The sequence below is a fragment of the Pinus tabuliformis genome, chromosome 6 (assembly GCF_031772625.1).
Source record: "Pinus tabuliformis cultivar Carrire ecotype Pingquan chromosome 6, CPIR1, whole genome shotgun sequence".
Lineage (NCBI taxonomy): Eukaryota > Viridiplantae > Streptophyta > Pinopsida > Pinales > Pinaceae > Pinus > Pinus tabuliformis.
This window is the reverse complement of record NC_142292.1, coordinates 1,230,484,933-1,230,493,466: the sequence shown is the minus strand read 5'-3', so window position 1 is coordinate 1,230,493,466 and position 8,534 is coordinate 1,230,484,933. Positions and strand designations below refer to the sequence as shown.

At 41.3% G+C, this 8,534-nt stretch overlaps 1 pseudogene; it reads right to left on the bottom strand.

Moving 5' to 3' along the window:
- Nucleotides 1-1,750: 1,750 nt before the first annotated feature.
- Nucleotides 1,751-2,451, bottom strand: LOC149263137 (vacuolar protein sorting-associated protein 26B pseudogene; annotated as a pseudogene).
- Between the last annotated feature and the right edge of the window lie 6,083 nt (nucleotides 2,452-8,534).

Genomic DNA, 8,534 nt, shown 5'->3' with positions numbered 1-8,534 from the left:
TCAACCAATTGAACATGGGATATCAACTGGTAATAACGAAACTCAACCATTGAGTGTAGAAGAAATTCTTATGATGTCTGGTACTATTCCAAATCCGCAACCTCAAGGTAGTCAGTTACCACCTGGAGGGCAACCTCAAGGTAGTCAGTTACTGCCTGGAGGGCAACCTCAAGGTAGTTAGTTACCACTTGGGGGGCAACCTCAAGGTACTCAATTACCGCCTGGGGGGCAACCTCAAGGTAGTCAGTTACCACTTGGGGGGCAACCTCAAGGACAATACATACCTTCGGAACAGTACATACCTCAAGGTCAACCCCAGACTCAGTACATGCCTCAAGGTCAACCCCAATATCAATATATACCTCAAGGTCAACCCCAGTTTTAGTACGTGCCTCAAGGTTATCAACCTCAAGGTCAGTACCTAACTCAAGGTTTCCAACCACCTTCTAGTCAATCATTTGTACAAGGAGCTGGAGATGTACCATTTAATTATCAGCCCTATGCTCAACCCGGTTATGGCCCTTCATATGCTCAACCTTTTATGGGTTTGTTATCACAAAATCAAGCACTGAAGGCTGCCAATCAACAAGATTCTGTGTAACTATTTCAAACCAGGCTTTAGACTAAGGCTTAGCCTCCTTAGTCTGAGAGGGCTCTCTCACAGATTATGAATATTGACTAATGACAAGAAAAGATGGCTAACTCTTATAAGACACATGAAAAATAAGCTGGCTGGACAACATTGAATTGATTCCCATTGGGCTTATGGAGTCTCTCATATCTCAGCAAACAAAAACACTATCTTTTCATATAAATCAGGGCACTTTACATCTATATGTTCAAACATAACTTTGAAACCACAGTTTGCCAAGGCATACAGGAAGTCAGAGCATGATTCATGAGTTCTGAGTGATTATGCATTAACAAAACTGTAAAAGAACCTTAAAGAAAGAATAACATCACACATTTGAACAAGAAGATCCATTGTGAATCCTGAGAAGAAAACACGGTCATTTGCATTACTGAAATTTGTTTATACATAAACCAAAAACAGTCTTCTCCAAAACATCCAACCCATATTACATCACTCTCTTGGCTATTTATAGAGTGCTTTTCCTATCTCATTCGAGCTTCCTCCTCCAGCATGAGGGGAGCTCGATGATTGCCATTAATTACCCCTATCCGCTATTGAACTAACCTATTAAATACAATCAACACTAACTGAAGTTCTAAAAAGTTCTAATTTAATTATAACTCTAACTCTATCTTCTTCGTAGAAGATTCCTCCTTGCAGCTTTGACACATGGTTTCCTTTTCGTTTGGCTGAGATCGCTGTGATTAACCTTTAATGCTCCATGTTTGTCTTTAATGACACATCTTTCTGTTACCCTGAAACATAGGCCCCTGTTTGTCGGTCCTTGATGTGCTGTTCCATTTTGGTCGTCCATCACTTCGAACATGCAGCAGCCTGTCTTCTAGCCCTTGAATAATCCAAGATATGGAACGCTGCCATGTCTCCAGATGAGCTGTAGGCTGTATTGATGGACAGGTGTCTCTCTTTCAAAACTCCCGTTCAAACTGCTTTTTCTGCATTGAAAACACCACCTACAGCAGTTTCGTAGCGCGCTACGAAACTGCTGAGTTATGTTTGTTAATGCATATGACAATCTGAAATTTTGTAGGGCTTGATGCACAAAATGCTCTCCTTGTATCCATTCAGGATTACTGGTTGATTCTTGTTCCTGAGTTGCTATTTGCTGATTGTCATGAAATATTCAAACTCAATATGTAGGCAATCCTCAATCCCGACCTCCATCTTGATGTTGTTGTTAACTGTTGGAAGTGGTGTATAATTCCGCACCCAGAAATCTTGGTACTCGACAATGTTACTAACATAGTTACGACTGATAGTAACCTTCAAAATGTACCTTAGCCTCCCATTTACACCATTGTATGACTCATATGGCATCTCAACTGTGGAGAACTCGAATGGATAGGTCTTACGATCATGAAGCTCACCAGGTACATCTAGCTCCCGAACAAGGGAAATAAAATCGTAGAAGTTACCCCTGTCGAAATACAACTCTATTTGGCCTAGAAGCTCAATTTTTACACCATTATGCTCAACTTTTTTACCAGCAACAGGTTCTATCAAAACCTCTACAACAACATTTTCTTGGCTTCGAAAAAGAGGCACCAAGGCAGTTTGCCCATTTCCTTTCTTTACAGTAGCCTGCTTACGAGTTTTCCCATCAGAAAAGGTGATAGATATTATACAAGGTAGCTTAAACGCTCCAATGAGATAGTTCATATTTGCAACTGGTCAATGCTTTTAAGTGATCTCCAAAACCCAAAATCTGCAATGATTGGTCAATCCACCCGCAGTTTTCACTTCAAAACACTTGCAAAACTTCCCGAACTCGGCAGACCTCTTAATTCTAACCGACTCATATGAAAACTTCGTTACAGGGTCAGGGGCTTCAATCCACTAGATCAGAAACAGAATAGGATGCAATGAAACATGAAACTTTTTCACCTGGAGCTCTGACCACAGAGAAAACAAAAAATTTGATACAGTGGTACCCATCTTCATCTTTACATATCCACGGATGACATAGAACTCCATGAGCAGTCAGGCGCTCATAATTCCCGCTCAGATAGTTTTGAAGTAAGCATCTTTCTGATAAGATCCTTTGCACTCTTAGAAATTGTGGGCCATGGTTCTGAATCAAAATCAATATGACCTCGTAGAACAACATCGAAAACTCCCTGCTGTGTTTCTGCCCAAAATGGTGGAACACCGCTGAGTAAGATGTATAGGATGACCCCGGCTGTCCACACCTCTGCCTCTGGACCATAGCGTTTGCATAACACTTCCGGGGTAACATAGTATGGGCTTCCAACCACATCAGTGAACACGTAACCAGGTTTGAAAAAGACAGACAACCCAAAACCAATTTCCTTCAATGATGAATGACAGAAAGCACCTCTTTGTTAGTTGCAGTGCTCGTGCCCATCCCTATCACGAGCATGTTGCTTCAAATGATTCATCAACCTTGTCCCATAGTCTTTTACTTGTTCATCCGCAGTAATAGCACAGAAAGCTATTTCTCCAAATCTCTGACTAGGATAAGGGCGATAAGAAATGCCCCCAACAACTTAATTTTGCTTGATGATCATCATTGACTTGTGGCTCCTGTCCATTACAAGTCTAACAATGTACGCCTTTGGCATATTGGGAAGTTGCCTTGCAAATATATTCTTTAATCCAATAAGCCAGATCATATGTTGATCAATTCCATCATTACTAAAACACACGAATTGAAGACGGCCTGCATCTTCCTCTTTCTTGAGTGATTCTTCTCTAGAACAATAGGCTCCACTGGTTTGAATGTTATCAGTGGAAGTAAGCTTATTAGCTTCCTCTTTCACGGAACTGGGTAAAAGAGCAGAACCGGAAGGAGCAACTTGAGCATTGTTGGCTGAGACATTACTGTTGTTGTTGTTACAGCTAATATTTTCTTCTTTAACTGTGTCAATAATCGGTTCAATTTTAATAGTGGTGGCAAGTGCAGCTCCAGCAACATCAACCTTGGGTTTAAGATTGCGGGAATTAGCAGCGCTGTTGTCCAAGCGAGCGGCAGTGAAGGTGTGCATGGAATCGTGGCCATCATCGGAGTCGTTGTCGGCATCAGAGTCATGGTCTTGATCCTCTTCATCTCCATAAGCAAGTAAACCACAAGATACAGACATGAATGATGAGCTAATAAGGTCCTCCACTTGAAACCTCGAGAACTCTGAGCATAACCTGCAGCCATTGAATTCCATACAACTACATCTCTCTCTGGCATTTCATCAAACACTTGGAAACCTTCCTCTATACTCCCACACTTAGAATACATATGCAGACAAAGGAAACTTTGAATTCCATTCGACTTCATAATAATTTATATTACCGCTATCCCCTTTGATGCCAACAGAGCCTGCACGTGTCAAGACCGACATGTAAGACTTTACACATGCTATTCCCGTAAAATTCTTGCAGAAAATATGACAGCTGGTGTGAGATGTACTATGGATCAACACGAATTCCCCATTTCGTAGCGCAGTTAGTGCAAAGTCGGTGTTTTTCGCTACGAAATCACTAAAACAGGTTGCGCTGCAAAACTGCTAAAGGATTTATGCGCTGCGAAAACACTTTGTCCTTAAGCTAGTCTGAGCAATTTTGGCAACATAATTTTTAGTGATAACAGGGTCCATACCCCGAAATGAAGATGGTGTGGGATCCATTTCAAACTCAACAGATTTTGCAACCTAATGTGCAGTTGTCATCTCAATCTGGACAACCTTTGGTTTCTGGTTTAACCCAGCAACCTGTCCAGTCTACTATTCAAACTTCTGCACCTAGTGTAGCTCATCATTCTGGGCCTAGTTCACCTCGAACTCCACCTCAAACGACTGCTGCAACTACTGTAGCTTATGTTCAATCTACCCCACCTACTTCTGGAGTATCGGCGGCTCCGGTTTCTACTGTTCCTACATCAACTCCTCAGGCCTCTTTACCTCAGTCGAGACCTACAATTCAGACTTTGGTTCAGATGCCTGTAGGACAACCTGGTCCAAGTACATTTTTCACAAGTCAACTACAATTCACTTATCAATCGTACCAGGGAAAATACCAATTTGGTCATGCTGTGCAAAGCCCAGTTTACCAGTATCAACTATACCCTGGATATACTTATGAGCAACCTCAACAACCCCAGTTTGGTCCGGTTAATCCTGGTTTTCTGGGAGGATATAATATTCCAAATGAAAATCCAATTCCAAGTTATCCTGGATATCCTCCTCCTGGGGCTGGTCTTATGAACCAAGGTTTTCGCGACCCTGTTATCGGGAAATCTAGTGTCTATGTAGAGCTGCTAGTCCCACTAAGACGGGTAGCTATCTTAGAAACAAACAGACTAAAGTTACTTTCGTTTTCTTTTATGAGAAGTAGATAGGATAGGATCAAAGAATACCAACCTCTATCTTTCGCTTGGTTCTTTGCTTGTTCCTTCTCCTCACCAACAGGTCTTTGCCACTTCTCCCTTTACCTCTCCGCTTCAAAGAGTACCTGTAAAGTCAAAGCAGCATAATACCTTCAAAGTGCAGAGATCTACAATCAAAAGCAATATAGGAGTAGATATATATTGACCACACAAATGTATATACTATCAGACATACAAGAATATGGAGGAAAACTTGAATAGCTTTATTGATATAAAGATTAGAAGAGAGGATTACAACCCATTGATATGACCCAGCGTCATCCTCCCAACATGAAAGCCCTTCTTCACCTCATGAAAACCTTAGATCACCCAACACTATGATATTCCACCAGGAAACCAACAACACTTCCTTACAAGATACAAAATTCCAGCCTCTGGATCTCTGGGATGAGGGATCCATATATAGATGATTGTAGGGAGGTGAGTCAGCTTCTGGGATTTTGATTAGTGTCTTCTCTCTGATAGTTCTTGGTTCCACTTGGATATTGATGATCTCTTACTCATCCCTGGGCGAATTTAGAGAGGCAAGTGTCACAGGAGAAGTTTCTGGAAGATTCTATGGTCACCCACCTCGCAAACTATCTCTGCCATTTGTCCATTCTCACCCATCGCACCCTACATAAGGGTTTTCTAGTATGCATCGCACCTTTTACACTAGGCAGGTGAGATGCATCGCACCCTTAGCACTAAGCAACCTGTATGGTCCAGTTTTGACCAATTCTGAGTAGTTTCCTGTGGAGAAATTCTGGGAGATGATGTAATCAGCTAACCTTGTTCCTTTAGGGCATGAAACAACACTTTTAGGCACTTAGAAGCCCTTGGCTTATGGACATATATGATTGGGATTGCAGTGCCCAAAAATGTCTATAACAGTTGCCCCCTAAAGCATGAGGTCGTTAATCTTTTGATGTCGGGTGAAATGCTTTATCATGAGGATCCGAGGTTTTTCGAACTAGAAGGCGACCTATAATAAGATACAACACAATACATTATCTTCATAATATTTTCGTGATCTAGCTGAGGTGGGAATTCCCATTCTCAGCTTTATAAATTCATTTTCCTGTACATAGTACAGATAACCGTCTGTGTGGCAGACTGATGATTCTGATAGAGCCATCATCCTTTGATTCAGATGATCATCTGTACGGCAATGATGTACATTTGATGTCTTTATTTTCTTGAATATAACGTAGCCCGGATGGATGAAACTAGATCCACGGTCTTCAAACTCGTCCAATCTTCGCCCGAAGTACAAGTCAATCCATGTGAAAAATTTTCTGGAGTCAAACATTGAAAGGCATCACCTGATTACCAACCAATGATGTAAGTTGTTAATAGGCACGAGAGGAATCACCGATAATGATGATGACCCTCAAGGTACGGAAGTACAATTTGCGTGGTGTGAAAATGGGACTTGGCGTTGAACACCACACAAAATCTCTTGGTTGAAGGCCATTGATGTAAACCTGTCGCCGAAAGTGAGAAACTTGCCATTGAGGCATGCAAGCTTCAAAGTACTGAAAGGGTTGTTCCTAGGCCGACTTCTTGGATAATGAGCTGATGTCAACAAGAAGTGACCCATCGTAGGAGGGCCTTAATGAATGCCACATCTATGACACGGAACAGAGAAAATGACTTTTGGAGGTGAAAACGATTTGATGATATAGGGTTCAGGGTGGCGGTCATGAAAGAACAAAGCGTAAAGGTATTGCAGTTGATGAGACACAAGATGGGTTGGTGAATTCTTTGATCAAATTCTCTTGAACATATCAGTGACACTTGAAATGGATTGGTAGCGTTAACCCCAAAGATGGATGGTACGATGGACCAATGGTAATATGACCGATGAACGGAATAACCCAACTCGACTGATCAGGTGCTCATGTCCTAAGTGTCGTAAAATGCTCAAAATTTAAAGTGCTTAGAACTAGTTCAAAGCTAAATGACTGGAAATTTCTCGTCTTCCCGATTCTGGCGCCGCAAACGGTTCGAAAAACGGTCGCCATATGAGGAAGTTATGGCAAAAAGAAGAATTTGTCCATAACATTAGAAATTTTAATTTTTCAAAAAATAAAAATAAAAAAGGAATATTCCGTCGGGCACGAAATCCGAGGCAACCACCAAACATTAAATGTAACTGCAGTTAAGTTGGCAGAATTTTGGCAGGAGCGCCAAATTTGGCGGACCCGCCATAATTGACGGAGCTAACTGGAGTTAACTAAAGTTAGCTGGAGTTTTTCTAGGGGCAAACTGGAGAAACTTTAAATGGCCATAACTTTGGCTAGGAAAGTCGGTTTTGGACGATTTTTTTATTTTTATTTTGGGTATTTTCGACCTTCTAAAGCCATTGGTGTAGGTCTTACAGCCATCTGAGGCCATTTGCAGAGGTTTTGGAGTCGTGAAAGTTCTAGGAGCCACCATGGCACAGTTTTGTGAAGACTGTATAGGGTTGCAGGTATCCATTGGAGGTGATCCAATAGTCAATCCTGAAGGATTCAAGTTTTCTGAATCCATTTTTACCATCTATTTCTCCTGTAGATGCTTCTATTCAGCTGTATTTTCAATTTGAGCATTTAATAAAAGCAAGGACAAGCCCGGTTGGGAGCTTTGGACCCAGCAGACGTAGCCCTGGAGGGGGTGAACTGCTTTATCAACTTCTTTTGCATTTGTGGTTGATTTATTTTGTAGAACAAATTTGTTTTAATGTGTTAAATAGTAAAGGAAATAACTCTGCTATGCTTAAATGGGTCATGAACAGTTGAAAATTTCATGTGTTTTCTTCCTGCAAGACATGGAAATCTTTTAAACATGTTTAATTCTGAATTGAATACCTTGCAAACAAATTTCAAGTAGTTTCAAATTCATATCAAGTTGGTATCGGAGCTCAGGGTTTTTGTGCAAAGATCTTCTAACTGTCTTGCAAAGTATTGATGCTTACCAGGTTGAAACTTAAAAGAGGGGAAGGACAGTTGACTAGAGAACGAGAGAATCCTCAGTCAAGGATGGCCAGAGAGCCATCACCTCCACCTTTAATTTCATCCTCAAGAGTCTCAGCAGAAGCTTCAAGGATGTTTGAACATGAAGGAGAAATTCCTACAGAGACAGATCCAAGAGAAGAAAAAAGAGCCTTCAGAAAGGCTTTCTTGGACCTCACTGAAATGGTGAGGATATTGTACCAAGAAAGAAATGAGAAATTGGCTGGAGAAGGGTCCAAACATCCACATGAAGGAGAGGGATCTTCAGGAGGTAAGAAGGATGATGATCATTCCAAGAAAGGACATGGAGGAAATGGTGATCCACCACCCCCATCTTCACCTTCTTCCTCTTCATCCTCGTCTTCTTCTGTTCATAAGCATAGATCCTCTGGAAAAAGTCCTTTCTTGAAGCTTGATGTAAAATTCGAATTACCTATGTTTAATGGTGAAGTGAATGCAGAAAAGCTTGACAACTGGATTAGGCAGTTGGAAGTTTAATTGAGGATCCAAA